Here is an 11,526-nt window from a genome sequence, read left to right as displayed (position 1 = left end):
TTGATAGGGCAATCACTCTTCTAACAGGCTCATCTGTAAAATGATAGCAGGGCTCTCATTATTGTATCCAGCATATTGTTTCAAGGAAGTGATGTATGAGATGTTAACATGAGATTTGTACTTGCCACTGCAGCCAACGTCCTGCTGCTTCTCCTTCATGCTGACTCCTCTCTCTTTCACTCTGTGAATATTGATCACATAGACTCAATAAAAAGATCTTTAGCAGCATATATGGCTGAGATGCAGAGGCATTTTTCTCAGAGAGGGCAAAAATCTTGTATTTGATGACTCATGCCGTTTCAGTGTGTATTCGCTGTACATAGCAGATATGAGGTTAGAGGAGCTGCCAGCCCTTTGGGGGAAGGTACTAATCAAGCCTTCAGAGTTTCAGTAGGGTACACAGAACAGCACACGTTACCAGTGCTGCAGTGCTCATTGGCATTATCTCTTGTGATTTCACCTGCATCTCCTTCTCCCTTATCTTTGGTGACTGATAGTTTTGCTATTGTTACCAGTAGACACAGTCCATCAGGGGCAGGATACTCAAGTGTAATGGTTTGAGCCACATCATATATATCCTCCGCAATTCTGAGCAACGCTGGCTGCACGACCGGAAGTGGGTGTTGCTGGAATGTGTAGCACTCACAAGATGTTTGTGGAGTGGGGGCTGGGCTCTCTCTTTTTCTGGTTTCATTTTTCATGCAATGTAGGTTTCTTCTACCAGTTTTGGTCAGGTATTTCCCCCTTTTTTTCCCCCCTTTTCCCTTGTCTCTTTTGGTGTACCCTGATATCTCTGCAATAGAATCATAGAATTGTTAGGGTTGGAAGGGACCTCAAGGATGAGGCGAGAACAGAGTATTACCATTATGCTGATGATGCAAGATATGTTTCTCAGGCCTTGTAGCTACAGGGCCTGCTCCACGGGAAACTTTGAAACAGTTAACTGAATGTGTCAGGAGTTATTAATTCCTAAATCTGAGAAGATTCCTGTTCTTGGCAGAGGTCACACACCTCAAGAGGGTACTCAGAAATCTGCAGCATATCATCACCACACTGCATATGCTAACAGAGCCTTTTAAACTCTTTTTCCATTCAGTTGCATTATTCCAAGACTTCATCACAGGACTCTTGATAGGGCAGCTGATGTCATTGCAGCTGTACATTTTCTCAATGTGATGGGCTCCTGTGACACATTATGTCCACCCAGTAATTTTTTATTATTTTTTTTTTCATCAGCTGTTGCTTATTATTTCTAAATCTTTCACCAGACTTTACTCTGGCTATATTTAAGAACTCCTCACTGAGCTCTAAAGTGGTGTGCCTCTGTGCTCATACACCACCCACTGCTGAAAGTTTCTAACATTGAATATGAAGTCAGCTGGATAGCTAAATTCTGTTGTGACAGACCTCCAGAATAAAATTCTCTCTACATCACATCTGTTCCCATTTATCCATTCCCAGTGTTATAAAATTTAAACTGAAAACATGCCTCTGCTTTCTTGGATTTATCATTGACAAACACCACAAAATATGAAGGATGAGATGCACACTTTAGTAAGTGTATGACAGAGCATGCATTTGCATGGAACACTGTGTGTGCATATCTGCATTTACAACATACAGCATTATAAAAATATAATCAATATTAAATTGGCCTACACAACACACACACACGCACACAAATCTGTTACATGGATTTCAGGATATCAGTGTTATGCATTATTATGTTCCCATAGCACTTTTATAAGCACTCTGGGAAATACTATGTAACAGTTCTGTTGGCCCTTCTATGTGCACAATTGCATTCCAAATGCTATTCAAGAATAGTCTCTTACACTATTCAGATGTCAGAGAATATGCAAATATTTTATTGTAAAATGCACATACTGTGACTCACATCCCCTAATTTATAAGGGTTTGATTAAAATGTTCATAGTTTATTTGGTATTATTTATTTTTGATTGCATAGCAGGAAAGCCAACGTACAGGAGATAGTCTTGATGGATTTGCTGTGACAGATCTGTGTTTTGTAAGATTTTCTACCCCAAAGAAATCAGTTCTCCTGTAGCACTGGCTCATGGGAAACTCAGATCACTTCCATTAGCAACGATGCATCGGTAACATTACTGGAGTTAGAGGCTGCAAACTCATCTTAGCTTAAGACTCAAAAAGTGAACATAAAGAAAGCATGAGGTTTTCTTGGAAGGACTCAGAATAATTGCTGTGCATTACTTCCCAGCACAAAGATACCTGCAATATTTATATTTTTGCTTCTATTTTGACAGCCTTCCTTTATAGCTGCTCAGTCACTACTCTGTATTTTTTAGGGCATAAAGCTAGTCTTGCCATCAACACCACTCCAGGGCCCTCTGATGAGAAACCCCTGCCCCCACATATGGCCTTGGAGTCTCACATCTGTCTGTCTGAAGTCATTAATCTAAAGACTTCAATGAAGACAGGATTCTCACGCTAACAAAACTGGCAGCTTGGGTTGTGTTCTGTTTCCTGGAGCCAGCCAAATCCTTCCCTGCAAGAGGTCAGAGAGAGCAGCCCTTCATTGTAAGCAATGCTGGAGTGGGTGGCTTTTCTGAGTGTTTTTCACAGAGGCCCGGTTTCAAAAAGAGAAGGAATGCTCTTCATGAACATAAAAGCACAGCCCTTTCCTACTTAAAATATTAATTAATTTTTTAAATTATTGACATAAACTCACTCCTGCTGTCCTCTACCCTTGTAATCTTGGAGGGAATGTGACAGAAGCTTTAACTCACAGCAGCATACAATTCAGCCACACTCAGCCTGTATCATGCATGTGTGCTTCACATGAAATGTTTATGTATTTCACTCTACAGTAGCTAACATTCTGCCAACACTCAAATGAAATACAATTTGGCAGTGGCAGCTAAGAAAAAAAAAAGGGCATATCAAAACAGGCAACACCCATTTCATGATTAGACTATCATACTTAACTTACAGCCTCTAAGTAAAACTAGACATAAAAATAAATGCCGTTATTTTTCCTTCAAACCATAGTTATTTAAAAGAGGATTCTAGATTATCTGATGGAATTGGAATTGCTACTTTTTAAAAACAATTTTCATCACCTCTTCTAGTCAACAATATATTTTCCTTCTGGAAAACATATGGATTTCTCTATTGTTCAGGCTTCCAGGCAATTAAGTTCTTTGAAAGGTCAACCATACATTTCTACAGCTCTTTACAGTGACCACACTGGATCTTTGACATTTTTTCCTAGTCCATTTATGCTATGAAGCACACACATCAGAAAGCAGCTAAAACAAGGCAGGTGAGATTTTCCTGATTTAAGAATACTAATGATTGCCACAAGCCATCTTAGGATGGCTCCGTGACACCCCTAGGGAGGAAAGAGGGATGCAGATAACAGTCCAGGGCCCTATTTCTGTGAACATTCCTGAACCCAAGAGCTGTCTTTAGAATCTCTGCACTCAAAGTAGCTAAAAGGTAATTTAGCTTAACTCCTGTACCTTTGCTGGCCTGGTTATCAAAAAAGAGCCACAGCCAAAAATTTGCCCCACTGTACAAGTTATTCACCCACCACTCAAGTCAAGACATTTCTGGTATGGGAAATGACTACACTCTCAACATCAGCATATCCTCAGCCTTGTAAAAAGCATCCTGGAATTTAATAATAGGCACAGATACTATGCTTCTCCTGATGATATTTCATTTTGCAGAGCCATTCACCAGTGATTTTAAGGGAAGAATACACTAGCTCATGCAGAAAGCTGAGGCTTCCACTGGAACAGACATGTGCTGATGCTATTAAGGTACAAAAAGCACAGCCTTAATATAACATGACCACAATCAGCTTTTACCAACGCCCTCAGAAGCCCTGTGTGATTCCTAAAAAACAGTGACAGAATTGCTGGCATCCGTGAATGCCTCTTCTCCTCAATGACTTGTTGAGATTACCAGTGACTATATTCTATGTCCTCATTAAGAGTTGCTGGCAAATTGGAACAATGCTATAGAAGGCAAGTTTCAATCTTTAAAACAAATACGGAAAATTATGCTAATATGGAAAAATCAAGCCACATCTAAAAAAAGGTAATAGATACATCCCTCACAACGGCATCACATAAAAATGCACAAAATACAATCCTCCAGCTGCTGAGATGAAGTTAGCAGACCTCACTATTCACTGTTCTCCTTCAGAAACTATCAGTTTATCATGGGATATGGTAGTGGAAGAGAGTTTAAAAAAAAATAAAAAAAAGAGAAGGCAAAAGCAAAACAAATGAAAAAATAGAAAAGAGTATCCCAAACTAAAACAAAATATAAGATTTGACAAATGAGGGTATGATCCAAATTCATTGCAGTGAACTGAAATATACTTACCAAGTTTAATACACTCTGGATCTGTGCTTAACTGAAAACAAAGATGACTTGAAAGGGAGACTATGTATAACATGCAGTTTTAAATAATTCTTCTTCCCAAGGTGGTGTGTTTACTCATAAAGAAGAAAGTACACAAAATGACAGTATGTTAGTATTCAGGGAAAAGACAAATCACAGAAGACAACTTGTATGAGCAACAGCAAAGCATAAAGTCTTGTGCTTAATCTGAGTGTATGAGTATTTCCCTGAAAGCTGCATGATGACTCCAGCAATGAAAAGTATATATATTCTTACAGTTTCATTAGACCATGGTCAAAGGGCTCAGTGGCTTCCAGGATACAGCCATGGAAAAGCTAATGATACCAAAGGGGATTGTTAGAAGATACAAAACAAATGCAAACATAGTCCAAAAAGTAGGACTACTTTGGTAGGAGAGAGGTGGGGAAAACTCATGATTTCCAGACATGAATATTTATCACTTGTTCTTATTGAAAACAGAAGATTTGACAGAAAACAAGAAATTAAAAAAATGCTATAGATAACACACAAGGAAGAAAAATATTTGTAACCAGCCAGTTATTGCAACTTAAAGGCATCCCTGAGTACACACTGAAAATAAAAAGCCCTCAAAAATTATTTCTGATGTCACATAGCATAGCAAGTACAGCCTCAAACATCAATAAAGCAAGAAGTTTATTAAACGAGGAGTCTAATTTCAAGCACAATTTGTCATGTGAAAGACAGAAAACAACAATTGCTGAGGGGAAAAAGAAAATAAATGAGAAAACCCCAAAATAACAAAAACAAAAAAGGACCCAACACCATACACTCCTCTAAACATCCAAAGGATAATGGAACAATAAGCAATAAGCGGCATGCATTCATAAGGAACATGTTGTGCCAAGGAAACGTGATTGCTTTTTTGATAGAACTGCAGAAATCCTGGATGAAAGATACACAGTATGATTTTAATAAAGGATTTAATACAGTGTCTCAGTAAATCTCCCAAAATGAATTCAAATTGCTTTGGACATAAGCACTCTCACATAAATTGAAAACAGGTTGAAAGATCACAAACAGTGGCTGATGAGAAATGGCACTTAGTTGTGGGGAGGCATGCAGTTGGTCTGCTACAAGGTATAGTTGTTTCTTGTTTTGATAACTTCATTAATAAGCTGGAATAAAAGGTAGAAAGCATGTACAAGAGCTCTGCCCATGAAACTACAGATGGAGTAATGTTAAAGTGGCAGAAAAAAATAAGCTCTACTGTTGAAAATTAAAAGTAAAAAGACAGCAGCAAGCTACTGCATTGAAGGGGCAAGCCACAGTTTAAAAACAAACACCTTGTATAGGCAAAGCAGTGGCCTATGTTTACTCTCATTGTATGTATGAGGAGTGCACTTCATTGGATATAAAAGCTAACATATATACAAGGTGCATATTTAGTAGTTTCATGTGGCAGAGGAAGGAAGAAAGTCTTCTGTGCATAGAAGCATCATAAACTCATTAAGTATTTACAAATACATTTTAGAATTCCAAACTAGAGAAAAATCTTGAGATGCACACAGGAGGGAGAGAGAGCACAACATTGGGAGGCAACAACAGAGACTAGGGACGAATAATCTAAAGTTGTCTGCTCCATGCTTTCGATGTATTATTTTCCATTGACAAATTGTTGAATATGAACCCTGGAAAAAAGGTAAAAAATGCAGCAATAATCCCTTCTTACTGCAAGACAGTAACATGCTCAGGGTAAGAGTATCACTTATTTAGATAATGAACACTGGAGACGTCTAAAAACCAACACTGCAAGCATCAAAAGCCTATTGATTTCTTTATTGTAACTGAAATATTGTACAATACCCACAAAAAAGAATGGATGTATTTGGAAACCTTTGAATCCCATGATTTATTTTTTTTCATGTAGGAACACGTTTATTGGTTTTCCTTTTATAGATTTTGGCTGCAAAAACATCTGAGAATTTTAGTTCTCTCATCTAACAGAGACAAATAATTTTTTTTTCTTTAATGTGTTATAAATGTCTGTTTGTTGTTTGTGAGACTACTTCTAGACTAAGGCATAAATTGGTAGAAAGTCTGTCAAAAGATGCACAATTTCTTTACAAGAGAAGCAGACTCCGAGTTGTGAAAGTCTCATTGAATTGGAGAATACAACAGAGTATGACACAATAGGAGCTTTACCCTAAAGGAAGATCCTTCACAAGAAGTACCAAAATTATGTGAAAGACAGAGTAAATAAGTAGACATGGGAAGAGCTATGGGTAACATCTGGACTTCTGTAAAGCATTTGACATGGTTCCACAACACACCCTTCTTTCTAAACTGGAGAGATAGGATTTGATGGATGGACTGTTAGATGGGTAAGAAATTGGTTGGTTGGTCACATCCAGAGGGTAATGCTCAGCAGCTCCATGTCCAGATGGAGATCACTGACAAGCGGTGTCCATCAGGGCAACAGTGCTCTTCCACAACTTCATCAATGACATAGTGTAATTGAATACACCCTGAGCAAGCTTGCATATGACACCAAGCTATGTGGTGTAGTTGCCACACCAGGGCAATGGGAAGCCATCCAGCGGGAAATGATGGGACAGTGACCATGAGATAGTGAAGTTTTCAATATGCAGGGAGATAGGGAGGAGCACCAACAGAACCTTCACCTTGGAATGCAGGAGGGTTGTTTACTTATTTGTAAAATTCCCTGGGTAGCAGCCCTCAAGAACCGAGGGGTCCAGGCTGGTTGGACCTACTTCAAACAGGAGCTCTTGAAAGCACAGGAACTGGCAGTTCCCATGTGCCGAAAGATGAGCCGTTGGGGAAGGCGACCGGCCTGGATGAGCAAGCAGCTCCTGGAGGATTTAAGGGGAAAAAAGAGGCTGTATCACCTTTGGAAGGAGGGGAAGGCTTCTTGAGGTATGTTCAAGGAAGCTCTTAGATTATGTAGGAAAAAAATTAGAGAGGCAAAGGCCCAGTTGGAACTGAAGCTGAACACCTCTGTGAAAGATAATAAAAAGCATTTTTACAAATACATTAACACTAAAAAGAAGGGCAAGAAGAGCCTTCACTCCTTATTGGACCTGGAGGGGAACACTGTGACTGAAGATGAGGAAAAGGCTGAGGTCCTGAACACCTTCTTTGCCTCAATTTTTAACAGCAAGGCAGGAGGAGTTCAGGACGAGTGGCCTCCTGAGCTGGGCGATGGGGTCAGGAAAGTGGTGTAATGCCCCGGTAATCCATGAGGAATTAGTTCGGGACATTCACAAGCCCATAGGACCGGATGGGATCCATCCTAGGGTGCTGAGAGAGCTGGCAGATGAGTTGGCCAAGCCGCTCTCCATCATTTTCCTCCAGTCCTGGCTCACTGGCGAGGTCCCAGATGAGTGGAAACTGGCCAATGTGGTCCCCATCCACAAGAAAGGTCAGATGAAGGAACCTGGAAACTACAAGCCAGTCAGCCTGACCTCAGTGCCAGGGAAAATGATGGAGCAGATTATCCTGGTGGCAATAACTGCGCACCTGAAGGATGGCCAAGGGCTCAGGTCCAGCCAACATGGATTTAGGAAGGGCAGGTCCTGCCTCTCCAACCTGATCTCTTTCTATGATCAGGTGACCCGCCTGGTGGACATGGGGAGGCCTGTGGATGTGGTCTACCTGGACTTCAGCAAGGCCTTTGACACCATCCCCCACAGCAAACTGCTGGCTAAGCTGTCAGCTCGTGGATTGGACCACAACACTCTGTGCTGGGTTAGGAACTGGCTGGAGGGCCAAGCCCAGAGAGTGGTGGTGAATGGTGCCACATCCAGCTGGCGGCCAGTCACCAGTGGCATCCCCCAGGGATCAGTGCTGGGCTCCATCCTCTTTAACATCTTCATTGATGATCTGGATGAGGGGGTCGAGTCAGTCATCAGCAAGTTTGCAGATGACACCAAGTTAGGAGCAGATGTTAATCAGTTAGAGGGTAGAAAGGCTCTGCAGAGGGACCTCAACCGACTGGACAGATGGGCAGAATCCAATGGGATGGCATTCAACAAGTCCAAGTGCTGGGTGCTGCACTTTGGCCACGGCAACCCCATGCAGAGCTACAGGCTGGGGTCAGAGTGGCTGGAGAGCTCCCAGAGAGGGACCTGGGGGTGCTGATCGACAGCTGCCTGAATATGAGCCAGCAGTGTGCCCAGGTGGCCAAGAAGGCCAACGACATCCTGGCCTGCATTAGGAATAGTGTGGCCAGCAGGAGCAGGGAGGTCATTGTGCCCCTGTACTCTGCATTGGTTAGGCCACACCTTGAGTCCTGTGTCCAGTTCTGGGCCCCTCAGTTTAAGAAGGACATCGAGACACTTGAACGTGTCCAGAGAAGGGCAACAAGGCTGGGGAGAGGCCTTGAGCACAAGCCCTATGAGGAGAGGCTGAGGGAGCTGGGATTGTTTAGCCTGGAGAAGAGGAGGCTCAGGGGTGACCTCATTGCCCTCTACAACTACCTGAAAGGTGGTTGTAGCTGGGAAGAGGTTGGTCTCTTCTCCCAGGCAACCAGCACCAGAACAAGGGGACACAGTCTCAAGCTGCACCAGGGGCAGTTTAGGCTCGAGGTGAGGAGAAAGTTCTTCACCGAGCGAGTCATTCGTCATTGGAATGTGCTGCCCAGGGAGGTGGTGGAGTCACCATCCCTGGAGGTTTCAAGAGATTGGACGTGGTACTTGGTGCCACAGTCTAGTCATGAGGTCTGTGGTGACAGGTTGGACTCGATGATCCTCGAGGTCTCTTCCCACCTTAGTGCTACTGTGATACTGTAGATACCCCACCCCTGGAAATATCCAACCAAGGTCAGGTTAGATGGGGGTCTGAACAACCTCATCTAGTTAAAAATGTCCTTGCTTATTGCAGAGAGATGGACTAGATAGTGTTTAACGGTCCTGTCCAACCCAAACTATTCTCTGACTTTATGACATATGCATCACTTCCTCAAAATATGCAAATGCCCCCATGTCTCAAAGAAAAAAATAACCAAACCCCAAATAATAAAAACAAACAAACACTTCCCACCCCCCAGACAACTCAGACATTACATGCATTGCCATAAAAATTCAATTAAATACTGGAGACCAGAGAAACTGAGAAAATGCAACCTTTAAACACTAACTTTAAGAATCTAACAGGGTAGTAACAGCAAACAGGAGACTACCATAACGGCAATTTAACTGTTTTTAAAGCCAGGAAAAGAGGATGTTCCTAGACTGGCAGAATCAGGTAATTATGATGAGGTGGAAATACACCTAACTCTACACAAATCTGTGTCTCAATTAAGATGAGAAAACTCTAGGAAATACCATTCCTCTGATTCCCTTTGCTGTGTTTTACAAGACAAAAGTCCAGAAGAACAGTTCCATCATACCTATGTAAATACAAGCAGTTCCTCCATTACAGGCTGGGTGATTATATGTCTAGAAGCTACAAAATCCACTTTTTATTTTGCGTAAGCTGTTCTCTGTCACAGGCCACAATCTTAGTGAAAGGGGAATGTGACAAAATGTAAGAAGAAAATAATAATATCCAAGACTTCTTTTGGGTTAGAAATCAATTTTCTCTATTATAATGCAGGTGAAATGTTAACACTGGAAAACCTATGCATGACTTGATTCTTGTCTCACCATTAAAAGAGCAGTGACGTAAAACAAACACTTCTTAACCTTCTTCTTTGTGATCCATATTTCTTGCAGAAGTATGCAGAAGGGCAACATGTCTGCTAATTGCTGTCTGCTCCTCCTATATAAAAGCCAGAAGTAATATTCCTCAGTATCCTTTAAGAACAAGCAATGAATTTATCATATCTGTTTGTAATGCCCCTGGGGACTCTTCAGGAAGAAAGGCGCAGTAAATGTAAGCTCATTATCATCATTAACTCCTTTTATATACCAGCTGAGCTCCTAAGAAACAAATGGGGAAAAAATATAAAGAAAAAATAAAAACCACAACAAAAAAAAAAACCACAAACACAGCCAAAAAAACAAACCAACAACCCCACCCCACCAAGTGACATATATTTGCCATTCTCTTCTCTTCTTTGTGGATTTTGTTGTTTTATTGTTTGATGGGTTTTCTTATTCATGGATACCTTTACTAGATAAAACTTAATATTTATCAAGAACCCTTAAAATTAGCTTGATCATTTAACTTCATGAGATGACACATTGCTAAAGAAGTTTAAAATGGCTTGACTTATAGTAAGGGACAGACAGCACAGCAGTGCCTATTTAATTCCGCTTGTTCTTGTAGTATTTCAAATGCCTTAAGGGTCCCACAGTTGCGTCTCACCTACATTTGGGAGTTTTTGTCCAACTTGGGTGTTTTCTGTTTAACCCACATAGCCAGGGAAATGGCACTACACCTAAATTTGAATGGGACAGGACTCGGTAGTTTTAGCCACTGAAAGGTCACATTTTTCACTCAAAATAATTTCATTAGGTCCTTTCTAGACAGTGTGCAAGCAGCACCCTCAGACAATAAATTATACCACACACGCTGGACATTAATAGCAGATAAATGACCTCAGGAAGGCACTTTTCTCTCTGTTGATATAAAGATCAGCCTACTGAGTACCTTCACAGAAAGCCTACCCTTCTGCCAAACAGTGAACTGTATCTTTACAATAAACAATAATCAACAATTCATACAAAATGAGCTGTTCAGTTCCACAGCTTGATTCAGTCTCATTGAGAAGTGGTAGCAATCTTGTCTTATTTATTTTTTTTGTATGGATGCAATGTGAATTTTGTATTACTGTGAAGTTTCACCGTTTTCTTTGATGATCATTTATACAATGAAAGACAGGGCTCCAAGCAGCAAGCACATCCCACATACTTCACGTCTCAAGGCTTTCAAATCTGACCCACAAGAAAAGAGATTATGAAACTATGAGATTAATAGCACTTATTTCAGTCTCTAAAATGGGGAGCTCCAGTAGTTTTCACTACCTTTCTGATCTTTACTTCAAATGGGTTAAGTTGGGGGAGTGGGAGGATCCTTTGCAATACAGTTTATGGGAGAAGTTTAAAACTTGTAAAACTGTTGAGCGTAAGTGACATTAAACTCTTAAAAATGGAAACAAGGGCAACAGAAGATCCTTAAGACTCCCTA

This window comes from Melanerpes formicivorus, unplaced genomic scaffold (genome assembly GCF_026170545.1).
Source record: "Melanerpes formicivorus ecotype bairdi unplaced genomic scaffold, bMelFor1.0.p_v2 SCAF_3, whole genome shotgun sequence".
In the NCBI taxonomy this organism is placed as follows: Eukaryota; Metazoa; Chordata; class Aves; order Piciformes; family Picidae; genus Melanerpes; species Melanerpes formicivorus.
The sequence above is the reverse complement of the archived record's forward strand: the minus strand, read 5'-3'. Positions refer to the sequence as shown.